This window comes from Symphalangus syndactylus, chromosome 11, assembly GCF_028878055.3.
Source record: "Symphalangus syndactylus isolate Jambi chromosome 11, NHGRI_mSymSyn1-v2.1_pri, whole genome shotgun sequence".
Taxonomy (NCBI): Eukaryota; Metazoa; Chordata; class Mammalia; order Primates; family Hylobatidae; genus Symphalangus; species Symphalangus syndactylus.
The window spans coordinates 119834757-119847898 of record NC_072433.2 but is presented as its reverse complement, the minus strand read 5'-3'; the positions used below and the strand labels follow the sequence as shown (position 1 = coordinate 119847898).

General features: G+C 44.2%; 1 non-coding gene across 1 annotated transcript; it reads left to right on the top strand.

Moving 5' to 3' along the window:
- Positions 1–12592: 12592 nt before the first annotated feature.
- On the top strand, positions 12593–12652 carry LOC129457893 (U7 small nuclear RNA). The gene has a single exon (XR_008649434.1). It is a non-coding gene; the product is annotated as a U7 small nuclear RNA (small nuclear RNA).
- Positions 12653–13142: the final 490 nt, after the last annotated feature.

Genomic DNA, 13142 nt, shown 5'->3' with positions numbered 1-13142 from the left:
AATGATCTTACCTTTGATTAGAATTGTTTAAACTTTTTATTTTAGAAGAGATATTAAAATAACATACTAAGTAATATAAATAATTTAGTAAATTTAGATACCAAATAATATACTAAAACAGATAACTGTAAATTTACATGAAATAAGAAATAATAGAGAGATCCTGTGTATCTCTTATCCAGTTCGTTCAGTCTTGCAAAACTACAGCATAATATCACAACCAGGATATTGACATTGATAAAATAGAATTTTTGACATTGAAACCTACTTGGTCCGAGGGAAATATTGATTCTAACATCAATAAAGTTTTTATATTCCCTGATGGAATTTGCTTAATGGTTCAATATTTTTTTCATTTTACGTTGTTTCACCTCTCCCTTGAAACTCTGAGGCTTCTGTACTATGATTTAATTTATTCAATATTTATTGGGCGCACACTACGTGTCAGGTACCCTTGTAGATGGTCTGATGGAAAATAAGATAGACATGATATTTGCTGTCATGGAGCTTTTGTTACAGTGTGGGGACACAGACAAAAAAAAAACAGTCATATTCAGGAACCTCTAGGCTAAGGCCTGAGGGGAGAACAACCTTGTGTTCTAGGAACAGAAAGAGCTGGATGTGGCTGGCATGTGGTGGGGGGAGAAGGAATGGGTGGAATGGCAAGTGGAGTGGGAGAGGTTGAAGGAGCATAGAGACTTGATACCAGACCTTGTTGGCTAGCACAAGGGCATTAGATTTATTTATGTATTTATTTATTGAGGCAGGGTCTCACTTTGTCACCCAGGCTGGAGTGCAGTGGCATGATTTTGACTCACTGCAGACATGACCTCCCAGGTTCAAGCGATCCTCCCACCTCGGCCCCCAAAATAGCTGGGATTACAGGCGTGAACCACCATGCCCGGCTAATTTTTGTATTTTTAGCAGAAAGGGGGTTTCAACATGTTGACCAGGCTGGTCTCAAACTTCTGGCCTCAAGTGGTCCGTCTGCCTCGGCCTCCCAAAGTACTGGGATTACAGGTGTGAGCCACTGCGCCTGGCCAGGCATTAGTTGTTTTCTGTTTGTTTGTTTTGTTTTGTTTTTGTTTTTTAATATGGAGTCTCACTCTGTCGCCCAGGCTAGAGTGCAGTGGCGCAATCTCGGCTCATTGCAACCTCTGCCTACTGGGTTCAAGTGATTCTCCTGCCTCAGCCTCCTGAGTAGCTGAGACTACAGGCACATGCCACCATGCCCAGCTAATTTTTGTATTTTTAGCAGAGATGAGTTTTGCCATGTTGGCCAAGTTGCCCTCGAACTCCGGAGCTCAAGTGACCCACCTGCCTCAGCTTCCCAAAGTGCTAAGATTATAGGCATGAGCCGCCACGCCTGGCCAGGCATTAGATTTGTATTCCAAGTTCTAAAGAAAGCCTTTGAGAATGTTTAATCAAGGGCCTGAAATGGGTGGATTCTCTTCTTCTCTTTTCTTCTTTTTTTTGAGACAGACTCTTATTCTGTCACCCAGGCTGGAGTGCAGTGGCGCGATAAGGGCTCACTGCAACCTCCATCTCCCGGGTTCAAGCAATTCTCCTACCTCAGCCTCCTGAGCAGCTGGGACTACAGGCATGTGCCACCATGCCCAGCTAATTTTTTTGTATTTTTAGTAGAGATGGGGTTTCACCATGTTGACCAGGCTGGTTTTGAACTGACTAGTACAGGGCAGTGGCATGATTTTGACTCACTGCATCCTTGACCTCCCAGGTCAAGGCCTGCCTCAGCCTCCCAAAGTGCTGGGTTGACAGGCGTGAGCCACTGTGCCCAGCTTCTTTTTTTTTTTTTTAAATAGATCATTCTGGCCCGGTGCGGTGGCTCATGCCTGTCATCCCAACACTTTGGGAGGCTGAAGTGGGTGGATTGCTTGAGCCCAGGAGTTTGACACCAGCTTGGGCAACACAGGGAGACTTCATCTCTACAAAAAAAAAAAAAAAAAATCCCAGGTGGGTGGTACACATCTGTGGTCCCAACACCTTGGGAGGCTGAGGAAGGGGAATTGCTTGAGCCCAGGCAGTCAAGGCTGCAGTAAGCTGTGATCGCATCACTGTACTCCAGTCCGGGCAACAGAGTCTCAAAAAAAAAAAAAAAATCATTCTAAATGTTCTATGTAGTATTGTTTGGCAGGGACTAGTCTGAAGCAGGGAGACCTATTGAAGGGGCCGTTGTCATCATTCAGGTGAAAGATGCTGCTGCTTTGGACTATGGCAGTGGAGATGGGGGTGCAGAGAAGTGAAAAAAACTTGGAATTTATTTTCATGGCTTTTTCTTATTTGGCTTATCTCTGAAGTGAAAGGGTGGCAACCTTCTAATAAGAGAAGAAATACAAGTTTATCGAGTGAAATGAAAGGATACAGCTTATCCCATTCTTTGGCTTTATAGTTCCATCCAAATGAAGTGTTTCTTAATTACAACTTTTTTGAAATTTTCTTCTTGCATTTATTCATTTGAGTTTTTATTTATTTTGGCCTTTACCTTTCATGGTAGAAGCTTTTTTCTTTTTTTTTCTTTTTTCTTTTTTTTTTTTTTTTTTGAGACGGAGTCTCGCTCTGTCGCCCAGGCTGGAGTGCAGTGGCGCGATCTCGGCTCACTGCAAGCTCCGCCTCCCGGGTTCACGCCATTCTCCTGCCTCAGCCTCTCCGAGTAGCTGGGACTACAGGCGCCCGCCACCACGCCCGGCTAATTTTTTGTGTTTTTAGTAGAGACGGGGTTTCACCGTGATCTCGATCTCCTGACCTCGTGATCCGCCCGCCTCGGCCTCCCAAAGTGCTGGGATTACAAGCGTGAGCCACCGCGCCCGGCCGGTAGAAGCTTTTTTCAAAAGTCTTTTGTTGTCTACTTATAAGGCCCTAGAAAAGCCATTGGAAGCTCTGTGTCAGAAGATGTGTTAGTGCACTGTGGTTTGAAGCTCCTATCAATTTCTATAGGTTTCTCCACAGAAGAATTATCCAATCTTCTGGTGGGAAAAAGATGGGGCAAATATACACACTTAGCTACTGGTGACTTTAGAGCCCAGCAATGCAAGCTAAGATCTCATTATTCACAGTGAACAGTTCACCTTTTTTCCCCAACAGTGTATCGCTTCCCCCAACATCCACCATGCCTGGAGTTTATTTGCCTGGAACCTCTTTGATTGAAACTCTCCCACAGAATCAACTCCCGGTCTCTTGTTAGTTGGGAGAGGGGTAGTCATCTAGCTGCTTGGGATGAGAGTGTACATAGGGGCCCAGTTGTTCCATGTAAAGATTCAGCTGACAGTCACAGCTGGTCCCCTGTTTTCCATACATGGTATGATACATGGTACATGGCGTGATACATGGTACATGGATCCTGAGCTTCCCCAGCGTCTGAGGCCTGACTCATTTGCTTCTCATTGACATTCCCATCCCCAACAGGTCTAGGTTTCACTTTTTCCTAACTGCTCACTCTTCTAGCCAGTTTCTAACTTCTGAAACTCTGTTCACACTCATCTGTTGTTCTCTCCTCCCTTATTCTTTGTCCTCATGGGTATATTTGATGTTCACTTGCTCTAACGTTAGTGTGAAGAAGTAGAGATAAATGCACGTGCTCAGTTCTCCAAGTCAAAAAGAGGTGCTCGTTAAAGTATTATGTAAAGTCCTTGTCCAAGCCTCTGCTTAGAGAAAATGAGTAAGAAAAGTCTACAGCAATTTGCAATCCCTTTGTGACCTACAAATAATTTGCTGCATGTTCTTTGATAGCATCCTTAAATTTTTCCATCTCATCCTTCTATCAGTTTTGGGTAAGGAAAGTAGGAATATTCCTAAGGCAGGAGAACATCCAACATTTCGACTGTATATCATATTTGACATTTAAAACTACCTCATTAGATAATATTAACTAGCAGGGCTAAATCACTTGAAATAAGTAATCTGAAGTTTTGTCTAAGTGTAGGAAAATGGGTTTCAATTTTATCTTTAGAAAATGGACAAACAGGTTTCACAGTTTATTGAAGTCAAAAGGCTAGTATGCTCAGCTTCCATTGCATCATTCTCCAGGAAAATTGTGCTGTGGACTTTGCAAATCATTGCATGATTAGAGAAGAAAGTGATTAGCATCACAAGTTTCATTGTGTTTGTGCCCTTGAACATTGCCAGTTTGTGAAATATTTGTAAAGGGCTGAAACAGGTTTGTAGAGATTAAGGAATCTTGGAGATTTACTGAGTTGATGCCCCACATTTAGCACTTCCTGGACCTGAAAAGTTCATGACTCCACCTTACCAGATCTTTCTCCAACAAAATAAAAAGTATTCCCAATAGAGTAGCACTTGGTTTATTACCACTTATTAAGACCATACTAGAGAGAGAAATAGTAGGCAGGCCCCAGGGAGTTTAGTAGAATAGTTAAAAGCACAAGCTCTGAAACTACCTTGGCTATGACTTTGGGCAAATAAGCTCACCTCTCTGAAACTCAGTTTCCTTCTCTGTAAAACAAGATGATAATACCTACTTCATAGAGTTGTGAGGATTAACAGGTTAATACCTGTAAAGAGCTCAGAACAATGCCTACCAAAGTCAATTCTCACTAAGCACTGCTTTTATTATTCCCACAGCTAACATGCTCTGAAGCTGTGCTGTCCAATACAGTTGTCACTAGTCACGTGTAGCTACTGAGCATTTAAAATGTGGGTAGTCAAAATTGAGATGAGCTGTAACTATAAAATATTACCAGTTTTCAAAGATGTATGAAGTCTTTTATCAAAGATTTATGCATGTAGCATAAATCTATTCCCTCCATGGAAAACCCACACGCCCACACATTGCCCACCTCACTGATTTTTACAAATGGTTTCAATTCCCTTTGAAGGCTGATGGTGGGCTGATGTATTTACCAAACTATTGGCAGTTTCACACATTCAAATTTTAATCTCCGACCTCTGCAAACAAAAGATCTTTATGTTCTCCAATTGTGAAATTTATTCACAATTTCTCCCATCTAAATACTAACCAGGCCCCACCCTCCTTAGTTTCTGAGATCAGATGAGATCGGGCGTGTTCAGGGTGGTATGGCTGTAGGCTTAGTCACAATTTCTATGCAGAGCATCTGTCTGTGCATGAATTCAGATGCTCTGTGAACATATCTGCTCACTGCCACATTTGAGAATTTTCATGGAAGAGAGGGTTTTTTTGTAAAAGCCTTGGCAGTCCCATCTCTTTCCAAAGAATACCCCACAAATGCTGTGCCGGAGTGAAATTGTCACAACAGAGACATCAGCCCCGGCAGTGTGTCCAAGTATTTTGAGAAATCCCATACCAAAGTAAGCCCACAACAAGCTATGCTGGTTTCGTCATGAGGAACAGTGTTTTTTTAATTTTTATTTATTTATTTATTTATTTATTTATTTTTTGAGACGGAGTCTCTGTTACCCAGGCTGGAGTGCAGTGGCGTGATCTTGGCTCACTGCAACCTCCGTCTCCCAGGTTCAAGCGATTCTCCTGCCTCAGCCTCCTGAGCAGCTGGGACTACAGGCGTGCGCCACCACACCCGGCTAATTTTTGTTTTTTGTTTTTTTTTTTTAAGTAGAGACAGGGTTTCACCATGTTGATCAGGCTGGTCTCAAACACCTGACCTTGTGATCCACCCACTTCGGCCCCCCAAAGTGTTGGGATTACAGGCATGAGCCACTGTTCCTTGCCAAGGAAGAGTGTTTTAAATGCTTGGCCGGGCGCGGTGGCTCACGCTTGTAATCCCAGCACTTTGGGAGGCCGAGGCGGGTGGATCACGAGGTCAGGAGATCTAGACCACGGTGAAACCCCGTCTCTACTAAAAATACAAAAAAAATTAGCCGAGCGTGGTGGCGGGCGCCTGTAGTCCCAGCTACTCGGAGAGGCTGAGGCAGGAGAATGGCGTGAACCCGGGAGGCGGAGCTTGCAGTGAGCCGAGATTGCACCACTGCACTCCAGCCTGGGCGACAGAGCGAGACTCTGTCTCAAAAAAAAAAAAAAAAAAAAAAGAGTGTTTTAAATGCTTGACAAGAGATTCATATGGGTTTTTGTCTTGTTGATACATTTTGGGACACCAAGACGGATGGATTGCTTGAGCCCAGGAGTTGGAGACCAGCCTGGGCAATATGGTGAAACCATGTCTCTACAAAAAATACAAAAATTAGCTGGGCATGGTGGCGTGTGCCTGTAGTCCCAGCTACTTGGGTGGCTGAGATGGGAGGATTGCTTGAGCCCAGAAGGTTGGGACTGCAATGAGCCATCATTGCCCCACTGTACTCCAAGCTGGGTGGCAGAGCAAGACCCTGTCTCAAAAAAAAAGTATAATGGGAGTTTACGAGCAAGCAAGGATTTTGGAGTCAGAGATATCTGGATCTGAGTCCAGGCTCTACCATGTAATAGTTCTGAGATGCTGAACTTGACCTCTCTTAGTTTCTTTACCTGCACAGTGGCATAATAAAAATTACTTTGTGGAAAAAGACTGATGAAATATGAAGAAAATAATGTAGGCTGGGCATGGTGGCTCACACCTGTAATCCCAGCACTTTGGGAAGATGAGGCAGGAGGATCGCTGGAGCCCAAGAGTTCAAGACCACCCTGGGCAATATAGTGAGACCCTGTCTCTAAAAACATAAAAATAAAAATTAACCAGGTGTGGTGGCATGAGCCCGTAGTGAGCTGTGTTTGCACCACTGAACTCTAGGTGACATAGCAAGACTCTATCTCCAAAAAAAAATAATAATAAAATATCTCTATTGATTACATGGTGAAATAATATTTTGACATATTGGGTCTATTTGGATATATTAAATAGTTGCATATATTTAATATATAAATTAGTTTCCCCTGTTTCTTTTTACTATTTAGTTTTGAGACAGCGTCTTACTCTGTTGCCCAAGCTGGAGTGCAGTGGCACAATCTTGGCTCACTGCAACCTCCCCCTCCCGGGTTGAAGCGATTCTCTTGCCTCAGCCTCCTGAGTAGCTGGGGTCACAAACATCCACCACCACGTCTGACTAATTTTTTCTATTTTTAGTAGAGATGGGGTTTCACCATGTTGGCCAGGTTGGTCTTGAACTGCTGACCTCAGGTGGTCTGCCCACCTTGGCCTCCCAAAGTGCTAGGATTGTAGATGTGAGCCACTGTGCCTGGCCTACTTTATTTACTTATTCGTTTATGTATGTATTTATTTGGAGACAGGGTGTCTCTCTGTTGCTCAGGCTGGAGGGCAGTGGCACAATCTTGGCTCACTGCAACCTTTGCCTTCTGAGTTCAAGTGATTCTCCCATCTCAGCCTCCCAAGTAGTTGGTATTATAGGCATGAGCCACCACGCCCCGCTAATTTTTTTGTATTTTTAGTAGAGACTGGGTTTCACCATGCTGGCCAGGCTGGTCTCAAACTCCTGGCTTCAAGTGATCCACCGGCCTCAGCCTCCCAAAGTGCTGGGGTTACAGGCATGAGCCACCGTGCCCAGCCCTTTTTACTATTTTTTTTTTTAAGATGGGGTCTAGCTCTGTTGCCCAGGCTGCAGTGCAGTGGCATGATCTCACCGCAACCTCTGCCTTCTGGGTTCAAGCAATTCTCCTGCCTCAGCCCCCTGAGTAGCTGGGGTTACAGGCATCTGCCATCATGCCCAGCTAATTTTTTTTGTATTCTTAGTAGAGATGGGGTTTCATCATGTTGGCCAGGTTGGTCTCAAACTCCTGACCCCAGGTGTCCCACCTGCCTCGGCCTCCCAAAGTGCTGGGATTACAGGCGTGAGCCACTGTACCTGGCCTACTTCTTAAATATGTCTATTAACTGACTTAAAACTACATATATGGCTCATATTTCTATTGAACAGTGCAACAGTCCCTTCCTCATATGATTTTATTCTAAACTCTGCCTGATACTGCCCCAAGGTAGGGCTCATGATACTTCTAACGTATACACATTGTATATTTATTATCTTTTTTTTTTTGAGACAGAGTCTCATTCTGTCTCCCAAGCTGGAGTGAAGTGGCACGATCACAGCTCACTGCAGCCTTGATCTCTTGAGCTCAAGCAATCCTCCCGCCTCAGCTTCCCAAGTAACTGGGACTATAGGCATGCACCGCCATGCCCAGCTGATTTTTTTTTTTTTAAGTTGAGACGAGGTCTTGCTATGTTGCCCAGGCTGGTCTCAAACCCCTGAGCTCAAGTAATCCACCCACCTTGGCCTCCCAAAATGCTGCAATTACAGGCATGAGCCACTGTGCCCAGCCTATTACTTAATATATTTCCTCCTCCTATGCAGTGGCTTTCTCTGTCTCTCTGTCTGTCTGTCTCTCTTTTTAAAGAGAAACAGAGTCTTCCTGTGTTGTCCAGCCTGGTCTTAAAGTCCTGGGCTCAAGTGATCCTTCTGCCTTGGGCTCCTTAGTAGCTGGGCCTAACAGGCACATGCCACCATGCCCAACTAGCTTTCTGGTCTCGAACCCAAATGTACTTCTTTTCCATTACTGAACTGCCTAAGCATGGTGGAATCATGAATGGTATAAGATAAACTGCAGCTCTCCCTGGTGAAAATGGGCACAATTTGGGAGAGAGGCACAGTCTGAGACACCTGTGAAATGTGTTGATTTTCTGCAGCTACCTTTGGAATGCAGTCCTCAAGAGCTGTCTAATATCTGTCCTATCCAAGTCAAAGGAACTGATAGAATACAGGGAGATGATACTCTGCCCACCAAGAGGACCTGGACCTAGTTCTGCCAAAGTTCTTATTGTTTCATGAAACTGCTAACATGAAGCTGAGAACTACCATGTAAATACAAATGTGGTGTCAGGATTGGGTCATGCCTTGACCTGATAGGTTCTAAGGATAATGTAAATATTTTCATTATGGTGTGATCAAATCAGATTAGAGTTGGTTAACAGGTAGCACTAGGCTATATACTTTTGAACAGACTACTTTTGTATTACTGCTAAAGATTTATTTATTTTTTTTTTTGAGACGGAGTTTCGCTCTTGGGTGTCCAGGCTGGAGTGCAATGGTGCAGTCTTGGCTTACTGCAGGCTCCACCTCCTGGTTTCAAGCGATTCTCCTGCCTCAGCCTCCTGAGTAGCTGGGATTACAGGAGCCCGCCCCCACGCCTGGCTAATTTTTGAATTTTTAGTAGAGACGGGGTTTCACCATGTTGGCCAGGCTGGTCTTGGACTCCTGACCTCAGGTGATCCTCCCGCCTCGGCTTCCGGAAGTGCTGGGATTACAGGTGTGAGCCACAGTGCCTGGCCAAGATTCTTAATTTTAATGATTAGTAGACTAATTTACACACAATGGTAATTTTTTAAAAGTCATGTGATCTGCAGGCACATGAACATCTGAACATGTGGCCCACAAATAAACCTGAGATCACCTGGCTTGCAAGATACCTTTAGGTCTATGGGCAGAAGGTGCTCTGAATTAGTAATTTAGTGCTAGAGTACTTGAGCTTGCTTTCTGCATTTGTAGACACATGCTTAAAACATCAGAGTGGTTAGAACCCTTAGAAGCCATCTCTTGCTTTGTATGTGAAGACCCTGAGCAAGAATGGACCAACATCAGGCCGGGTGTGGTGGCTCATGCCTGTAATTCCACCACTCTGAGTTGGGTGGATTGCTTGAGACCAGGAGTTCGAGACCAGCCTGGTTAACATGGCAAAATCCCATCTCTGCTAAAAATGCAAAAATTGGCCAGTTGTGGTGGCACGTGCTTGTAATCCTGGCTTCTTGGGAGGCTGAGGCACGAGAATCACTTGAACCCAGGAGGCGGAGGTTGTAGTGATCTGAGATCACGCCACTGCACCAGCCTGGGCGACAGAGCGAGACTCTGTCTCCAAAAAAATAAAGAATAGGCCAATGTCAATGACAATTCTTAAGTGTGTGTGTGTGTGTGTGTGTGTGTGTGCATTGCTTGAATTGAATTGCTTGAACCCGAGAGGTGGTTTCAGTGAGCTGAGATGGCGCCACTGCACTCCAGCCTGGGCAACAAGAGTGAAAATCCATCTAAAAAAAAAAAATAAATATAGGCCCTGCACGGTGGCTCACACCTGTAATCCCAGCGCTTTGGGAGACCGAGGTGGGCAGATCATAAGGTCAGGAGCTCTAGACCAGCCTGGCCAACATGGTGAAACCCCGTCTCTACTAAAAATACAAAAAAATTAACTGGGCATGGTGGCAGGCACCTGTAATCCCAGCTACTCCGGAGGCTGAGGGAGGAGAATTGCTTGAACCTGGGAGGGAGAGGCTGCAGTAAGCCGAGACCACGCCACTGCACTCCAGCCTGGGCAACAGGGTGAGACTCTGTCTCAAAAAAAAAAAAAAAAAAGTGTAAATTCAGTTATCTTTAGTATAGTCACAAGATTAAAAAGTTTTTTTTTTAAAATAGAGACAGCATCTCATTATGTTGCCTAGGCTGGTCTCAAACTCCTGTGCTCAAGCAGTCTTCATGCCTCAGCCTCCCAAAGTGCTCGGATTTCAGGCTTGAGCCACCACACCCAGCCTAGTCACAAGATTTTATAATTATCCCACTATCTAGAGATGGGGCCTAGAGATGAACATTTCTGTCATCACCCAAAGAAGCCTTGTACCATTTAATAGTCACTTCTCATCCCTTCTTTCTCTGTGGATTTGCCCATTCTGGACATTTCATATACATGGAATAATACGTGGGGTTTTGTCTGTTTTCTTTCACTTAGCATAATGTTCTCGAGGTCCACACGTTGTAGTACATGTCAGCACTTCATTTCTTTTTATGGCTGAATAATATTCCATTGTATAGATATACCAGATTTTATTTATTCATTAATCTGTTGCTGGCCATTTAGGTTGTTTCCACTTTTTGGCTATTATGAATCATGCTGATAGAAACAGACGTACAGGTTTTGACATGAACATATGTTTTCAGTTCTGTTAGGTATAGACCGAAGAGTGGAATTGCTGGGTCATATGGTAACTTTCTGTTTCATCATTTGGTGAACTGAGAAACAGTTTTCCAAGTCAGTTGTATCATTTTACACTCCCAGCAGCAGTGCGTGAGGGTTCCTTCATATCCTCCTCAATACTTACTATCTGACTTTTTGTCTTATAGCCATTCTAGTGGGTATGAAGTGGTACCTAATTGTGCTTTTGAGTTGAATTTGAGGTTGAGCACCTTTTTAGTGCTTATTGGCTATTTGTAGATCTTCTTGCGAGAAATTCGAATTCTTCCTGTTCAAATCCTTAGTCTATTTTTAAAAATTGAATTGTTTGTATTTTTATTTGGTGCATTGTAAGCTGTTAAGCTTACTAAGGTAAATCTAATTTAGGGAAAACATTCACTATTTCAGGAAGACCAGAGAGTTGCAGGTTGGCATTATTATTATTATTATTATTATTTTATTATTATTGAGATGGAGTTTCACTCTTGTTGCCCAGGCTGGAGTGCAATGGTGAGATCTCGGCTCACCGCAACCTCTGCCTCCCAGTTTCAAGTGATTCTTCTCCCTCAGCCTCCTGAGTAGCTGGGATTATAGGCAAGCGCCACCATGCCCAGCTAATTTTGTATTTTTAGTAGAGACGGGGTTTCTCCATGTTGGTCAGGCTGGTCTCAAACTCCCGACCTCAGGTGTTCCGCCCACCTCGGCCTCCCAAAGTGCTGGGATTATAGGCATAAGCCACTGTGCCCAGTCTATTTTTAATCCTTTTCAGGCACTTATAAAGTTTTCAAAAAGAACGCATGTTCACAGAATAACTATAAAGCAGGACCTACCACCATTACTAATAAAGGTTATTAATCCAATCCCAAGAACCAAGAAAGAGGATCCAGGCCAGGTGCGTTGGGTCATGCCTGTAATCTCAGCACTTTGGGAGGCTGAGGTGGGTGGATCACCTGAGGTCAGGAGTTCAAGACCGACCTGGCCAACATGGTGAAAACCCATCTCCACTAAAAATACTAAAATTAGCCTGGCATGGTGGTGAATGCCTGTGATCTCAGCTACTTGGGAAGCTGAGGCGGAAGAATCACTTGAACCTGGGAGGCAAAGGTTGCAGTGAGCTGAGATCGTGCCACTGTACTCCAACCTGGGTGACAAGAGTGAAACTCTGCCAAAAAAAAAAAAAATGGGGTCCAAATGAACTCTCTTGAAAGTCCTTGCTTCCATTCATGGCAGCACCTCCCTAGACCTCTCACTGATGTGCCCAAGTGAGTGACCAAAGAAATCTGCTCTGAAAAGAAAGAAGCCTCTTCGGGTATGGCAAGTCACATCTTTTTGTCAAAACCACCAAGAGGAGAGAGTGATATAGGAAGTGTGGTGACCTGAAGGAAATGACTGGCCCAGGGTCTAATGTTTTTTTAAAAGTTGGTTCAAGGAGGGTGGATCACTTGAGGTCAGGAGTTTGGGACCAACATGGTGAAACCTTGTCTGTACCAAAAGTACAAAAAATTAGCCAGGCATGGTTGCTCATGCCTGTAATCCCAGCCACTTGGAAGGCTGAGGCAGGAGAATCACTTGAATCCAGGAAGCGGAGGTTGCAGTGAGCCGAGATTGCACCACTGCACTCCAGCCTGGGCAATGGGGCAAGACTCTGTCTCAAAAAAAAAAAAAAAAAAAAAAAAAAGAGTTGGTTCCCAGTGTTATAGCTCTTAGACTTTGTCTAGCAGGTTTTCTGGTTTTTGCCAGAAAGCCCGTAAAAAGTTAAACAAAAAAGTCAGTTCTCCAAGTGAGCGCTGACAGTGAGTCTGCTCATGGACAGAGCCATTGGGCCCTGGCTGATGCCAGGGCAGAGAGGGGTTGTCAGCAATGGCTCTCGGTGGAAGGAGTACTGCTGATTTCCTTTCTGGCTCCTAGGACATGTGTTCACTGCCTCTTACCTTAAGTGTGGGCCAACTGGTACATGAACACTCAATAATTGCTTGCTAATTAAATAAGTCCTTTTATTCAATTTAATCACTTCCCTAGGAGGGCCATTTAGTGCCTTAAATGCTGTTTGCATGGACGCTCCCACTCCCATACCCCCCACCAACACACGTACGGGGCCTGGAGGCCAAGGCCATTCGTGGCATGTTGCTATCAACTGTGAACTCACAGAATAGAGGAATGACACAGCTGTTCACATGAAGTCAGGTCTCCCACATTCATTTATTCAACAAACTCTGAGATTACTTCTGAGTCTGGTACT